We start from the raw sequence: 6,951 nt of genomic DNA, 5'->3' as shown, positions 1-6,951 counted from the left end.
ATATATATATATATATATATATATATATTATTATCTCATATAAAACCCACGGCTTCCCTCTCCGAAACCTAAAGCACGAAGCCGCCGCCCATTTGCGAAACCCGCCTACCTTGCTCCCGAGCTCATCGTCGTCGACATCCCTCGCCGGCGAACAAAGCTGTCGGCGTCCCGCTTCGCCAGACAACCTTCCCCACAGTGGATCTCACCGGCTAGACGCGTCGGAGCTCCTCCTCCTTGGCCAGCCGCGCGTCGAAGCATTCCCCTCTCGTCGGCTACCTCGTCGGCGTGTTTCTCGATCGCCGGAGCATCTGACCTTGTCGGGGTTCTCCTTTGCAGCTGAGCTTTTTGGTTTGTAGCTGGCTTTCGTCCATTTTTTTAATTTTTTCCTTCCGACCGGTCTCCTTTTGTTTCCTCTTCCTAGTTGGACATACTTCGTCGGCCTACCTCCTCTCCGGCGTTGATTGCGTGACAAAGCAGTCCCATTCTCCCGCATAGATCTAGATTTTGTGTGTTCTTTCTTGCTTATCTCGTATCGATTGCGTGCTACCGATGTTCAACCACCGCCACCTCGTTGCCTCGCTTTTCAAGCGACCAAACGCCTCTCTTGAGCAGCTCAACATTGCTGGACAGCGAACCTCACCGTTGTTCGAGGAGGTACAAACGTTTTTTCCTTTCCGAGGAGAACTTCCCCTCTTTCACCGTCGTTGAGCAACCCTTCTCGAAGGTATATTTTGATTATATTTTTGTATGCCAAAAATTATTATTATTTTAAATACTCTGCATACCTCACAATCTTCTATCTTTTTGTTGTCCTGTGCACGTTCTATAAGGCACACTGGAGCATGGATCAGATGCCCGTGAGCTTGCAACAAGCAAAGAAAATGCGTCTGCAAACGTCACGGTGGTGAGATTCCCTACCTCCTAGCCAGCCTTAGGAATAGTGGGGTCTAGGCGTGTGGGTTCGATCGCCCACACGGGGTGCCTGCGCCGGCGTGGGTCGGCGCAACAATGTGCCTGCGTGATGGATCGTTGTCTTTCATAGAGCCAGCCTTTAGGTTAGGACTTCTTGTGCGTAGCCAACACCCTCCATAGAGTCGAGTGTTCCCCTTTATTTTGAGCCTTATCACATGTCCTGGTGGGTCGGAGTCCCTCACTCCCCATGATTTGGGTTCCCCAGCTTTACTTGGAGAAGCTGGGAGGTCGGACTTGACAAAGCGAGAGAAGATTTGTAGCTGGCTCGCTTTGCAAATTCTGGAGGAGTTCGTGAAATGGAAAAAGCTTTTTAGCTAGTCTATTTCACGGTGTCGTGGAGAGTTTTCGTCTCCGAGATCCGGGAAGAAGATCCGGGAAGAAACTCCCTAAACTCCCTACATTTCCTCACCAAAGTAAGAGGCGGCGATGCCGCACATCCAAGGGTCTAAACCTTAGGTTTCTCAGGTGAGGTCGTTAGCACGAGCCCGATTTGCTATCTGCATGTTGGTCTGCTGCATATTGCACTTTTATTTGGTGCATGCTGCCTTTCACTTTGCTTCGACTGACCACCCCAACCTGGTGAGCATTTCACTTTGCTCCAACCGACAGCCCGACCTGGTGAGCCTCTCACTTTGCTTTGATAGGCCGCCCCAACCCATCGAGCATCTTACTTCTCTCAGACCGGCCACCCTGGCCCGACGAGCATTTCACTACGCTCTGATAGGCCGCTCCAGCCCGATGAGTGTCTCACTTTGGCTCGACCGACCGCTCCAGCCCGGTAGACTTATCACTTTAATTCGACCAGCCACCACGGTCTGGTTGACTGATCACTTGCATGTTTATTTGATTTTGCATTATATCACATGCTTGTATGCTTGTATGTTGCATCTTATACGTGTTAGCTTGCATGATCATTATCATTTGCTTGAGTTGCACTTCCGGGTCACTGTCATCACGTCATGCCCATCCCTTTGATCACTGCCGCCTCGACACACCTTCCTCATGCCGTTGTCGTCATGGCATGCCCGTCTCTTTCAATCACTGCAGCTTCGTCACACATTCCTTGGACCGCTGCCTCCACGACACGCCGACCTCTAGGTCACTGCCGCTACGGTACACCTATTTCCTTGGGTCGCTGCCATCACGGCACACCCATCCCTTTTGGTCAGTGTTGCCTTGGCACACCTTCTTCGGGTCGCTCCCTCCACGGCACGCTCACCCTTTGGGTCACTGTCGCTACGTCACACCCATTTGTTCAGGCCGTTGCCTCCACGGTATGCCCATATTTTCCCGAGTCACTGCCCCACGGTACACTCATCACATCTGTCACATGACTTGACTGTTGTCACATGACTGTCTGCATTTGCATTTGCATGTTTGCATGGGTAGCGAGCCAGGCTCGTTAGGAGAGTGGCCTTGTATTGGTTGTGATGCCTGAACGAGCATTGCTTGCTGGGTTGATCCCGGTGAGCAATGCGAGTTAAGTCATCGTGATTGACACGAGTATGACTGTGCTAAAGATCTAATAAATCTAAGTTGTTTCACAACTCCTAGTGACCCTTTAGATTCTTCGGATCTTTAGGATGAGGCCGGTATGGTGACCCTGTCAAAGTGATATACGTCAAAGTTATATGGTAGCTAGAGACTTTACCCTGTGCCTTAGATACTAGGTTGACGCACTTTTTGTTAAATGATGTGCTAGGCTAGGATTTAGAGTGCTTAGGTAGTCTTTTTGATATTTGACTATTATTCTCTGCTGGATTGGTTGCCCTAGCCATACATCTTTTTTTTGCATTGTGTTTGTGGTGTGACTGCATGCTGCATATATGTGGTAGTATGTCAGGGCTTTTCTTCTGTAGGGAGCCATATGTATTTATATGCACACACACAAGTATTGCTATGGGGGAGCAAGTAATGATTTTTGACCCCTTTGCTTGCAGGTGTTATTAGCTCGCCCACTTTTAAGGCATGACTCATGATACGTTATTTGCATGTAAGCTTTCTTGCTGACACTTGTTTTTATGCAGGATTGAGTCTTTTTCTTTTCTCTATGTACTTTTAGAGTCTAGGAGAGTCCTGTAGCAGAAATAAGATACGGACACGGGTTCTCAGGCATTTGACACCAAAACCACGTGAGGGGATCAAGAGCAGATGCTCGTGTCCCGTATATTAATTCTGCATTTTATATTGATATATAGAATTAGGATCGGGCATGTATATGCGGAGTCCAGCCGTTTTTTTTCTTTACTGGGGTATATTGCCAACCCAGTGGCACCGACCTGTTTTATTATTTTGATTTGACTTGTTTTGCTTTTTGTATCATATTGTATGTCTGCACTTGCATGTGTTTTCCTTATTTTTTTCTGTGGTTTGTCTGAGATCACAATGGACAACATAGGCTCATCAAGGACCCTAAAATTGTAATTTCCTATAGAATCCTAAATAAAATCTTCAAGATAATCTAAATAAAATATAAATAAAATATTCAAGATAATTAAAATTTAGGTTTAAAATATTTAGGATCTAAAAATTGTAACTTTTACTTTCTTGCATATATTAATAGGGCCTCCACAATACGTACGGACCGCTCTAGATAACTACATCAGCATTCATATTTGCATGTCTGCCCCCATGCTTCTTCAACCTGACTGGCCCAACATACCTTTATATAGGTGGTTGTCTAGTGCGCCTAGGGTGTTAGAAGGCTCCCCGACCCAAACGGGGTATAAGTCCTCTTGTTGGGAGTGTTTCCGGCTTTGTAGCTGAACCTCCATTTCTCTTTCTTTCCTGAGGCATCCTCGCCACTTCAGCAGGTATAAGTCACACCTCTTGGAGCTCCAGCTTTTAGTCATAGGATAGAGTTTTTTTCCTTTAACCTTAGGGCTACCAAGGTTCCCATGGACGACATAATTCACGAATTGCTGACCGAGGATCTCAAAACTTGTTGGGTCGACTACCTGTCGACTACCTTCACGACTGACTAGGTAGACTTATGGTCCTAGTAGCTGTGTATGACGGGTTTGTGGTACCCCGACCCAGTTACCTCTACCTTCTAGAATCACTCTACCTTCCTTTTGTTGAGCCCCATTGAGCCCTGTCGCTCCTTTGACATCGTCGATATCATTTTCAAGGTCCGATGTCGATGAGCTGCCGCCCATTTGGGATACGATGATTTGTCCTCTACCCTTACGGCTCGGACGTGCTTTAACGTGTTGGGATATCCCCGTAAAGATGATTTAGGTTATTTTGTGGGCCTCGTGTGTCGATAAGCCGCTACCCACTTAGAATGTGAGAGACTCACTCTCTGCCCGATGTCTTAACGCAAGCTTTGAAGCATCAGGACTGTTCCCACACGGAATAACATTCCTTCGAGTACCTATTGCCCGTACCTATTGCCCACCTATTGCCCCATGTTCACGATAATCCAAGCGAAACTCCTTTTATTGAGAGTATTCTTGGGTACCCCCCAAGATGTAATTAACCAAGAAGGGTGCGTCCCCTTAGGAGTGCTCTTGACCCCAAAACAGGCAGCTACACCTGACTCTCTGGTTTTGGGTAGTCTACATAGACATTCATTCACGGATATTGGTTTAAGGTGCTTTCGCCCGATCTTGTTTGGGCGGACACTCTTAACATATCCTTGCAAGGTTTACCGCACGTAGACTTTCCACGTTTTGTGTTTTCTCTTGCTTGTCGCTTTATCGTATGTCCCTTTTTATTCAATTTCTCTCCTCTTCGAATCATTAATCTGATTCAGGAGGGAGATTCATTCAAATAAGAGAATTATACGACGATCGACAAGTTGACGACTCATTATAAAATAAAAGAGAGAAAAATAAACGAAAACAACATTGTTTTGGAGACTGTTTCAACCCATACAGTGATTTCTTTAATTTGCAAACCATATGCTTCTGTATAGGTTGAGCGAACCCTTCTGGCTGATCCATGTAAATCTGTTCCTCCAAATCATCATACAAGAAAGCAGTTTTAACATCCATCTACTCTAAATGCAAATCTCAAATAGCTACTAATGCAAGCACTACTCTGATTGAAGTATGTCTGACCACAGGAGAAAAGATTTCATTATAATCTATCCCCTTCTGCTGTGAAAATCCCTTTGCTACCAATCGAGCCTTGAACTTTTCCCCTTTCTTTTTGTACACTCACTTGCACTTAATAGTCTTATTTCCCTCAGGAAGCTTAATTAACTCCCATGCACAATTTTTCTGTAAAGACTTCATTAGAAGGCTCCCCGACCCAAACGGGGTATAAGTCCTCTTGTTGGGAGTGTTTCCGGCTTTGTAGCTGAACCTCCATTTCTCTTTCTTTCCTGAGGCATCCTCGCCACTTCAGCAGGTATAAGTCACACCTCTTGGAGCTCCAGCTTTTAGTCATAGGATAGAGTTTTTTTCCTTTAACCTTAGGGCTACCAAGGTTCCCATGGACGACATAATTCACGAATTGCTGACCGAGGATCTCAAAACTTGTTGGGTCGACTACCTTCACGACTAGGTAGACTTATGGTCCTAGTAGCTGTGTATGACGGGTTTGTGGTACCCCGACCCAGTTACCTCTACCTTCTAGAATCACTCTACCTTCCTTTTGTTGAGCCCCATTGAGCCCTGTCGCTCCTTTGACATCGTCGATATCATTTTCAAGGTCCGATGTCGATGAGCTGCCGCCCATTTGGGATACGATGATTTGTCCTCTACCCTTACGGCTCGGACGTGCTTTAACGTGTTGGGATATCCCCGTAAAGATGATTTAGGTTATTTTGTGGGCCTCGTGTGTCGATAAGCCGCTACCCACTTAGAATGTGAGAGACTCACTCTCTGCCCGATGTCTTAACGCAAGCTTTGAAGCATCAGGACTGTTCCCACACGGAATAACATTCCTTCGAGTACCTATTGCCCCATGTTCACGATAATCCAAGCGAAACTCCTTTTATTGAGAGTATTCTTGGGTACCCCCCAAGATGTAATTAACCAAGAAGGGTGCGTCCCCTTAGGAGTGCTCTTGACCCCAAAACAGGCAGCTACACCTGACTCTCTGGTTTTGGGTAGTCTACATAGACATTCATTCACGGATATTGGTTTAAGGTGCTTTCGCCCGATCTTGTTTGGGCGGACACTCTTAACATATCCTTGCAAGGTTTACCGCACGTAGACTTTCCACGTTTTGTGTTTTCTCTTGCTTGTCGCTTTATCGTATGTCCCTTTTTATTCAATTTCTCTCCTCTTCGAATCATTAATCTGATTCAGGAGGGAGATTCATTCAAATAAGAGAATTATACGACGATCGACAAGTTGACGACTCATTATAAAATAAAAGAGAGAAAAATAAACGAAAACAACATTGTTTTGGAGACTGTTTCAACCCATACAGTGATTTCTTTAATTTGCAAACCATATGCTTCTGTATAGGTTGAGCGAACCCTTCTGGCTGATCCATGTAAATCTGTTCCTCCAAATCATCATACAAGAAAGCAGTTTTAACATCCATCTACTCTAAATGCAAATCTCAAATAGCTACTAATGCAAGCACTACTCTGATTGAAGTATGTCTGACCACAGGAGAAAAGATTTCATTATAATCTATCCCCTTCTGCTGTGAAAATCCCTTTGCTACCAATCGAGCCTTGAACTTTTCCCCTTTCTTTTTGTACACTCACTTGCACTTAATAGTCTTATTTCCCTCAGGAAGCTTAATTAACTCCCATGCACAATTTTTCTGTAAAGACTTCATCTCCTTGTTGACCTCATTTTTGGTTGAGGTTTAGTTTTTTCCTCTTTAGTAGCCTAAGGTCTAGCCATAGGATTTTTCCTATTGACTATTCCTAGAAAACTAGACATGGAACCCTCACCACTAGAAATTCCAAACTTTTCTCTACTCAGCTTGGAGTTCCACATGTTGCTCTCAACCTCTAAATACTTAGTAGGTGGGGTCACTGTGGGGGAAACTCAAGATGAGTCACCCTTA

The sequence above is a fragment of the Phalaenopsis equestris genome, unplaced genomic scaffold (genome assembly GCF_001263595.1).
Source record: "Phalaenopsis equestris unplaced genomic scaffold, ASM126359v1 Scaffold000403, whole genome shotgun sequence".
NCBI classification, from domain to species: domain Eukaryota; kingdom Viridiplantae; phylum Streptophyta; class Magnoliopsida; order Asparagales; family Orchidaceae; genus Phalaenopsis; species Phalaenopsis equestris.
The sequence above is the reverse complement of the archived record's forward strand: the minus strand, read 5'-3'. Positions refer to the sequence as shown.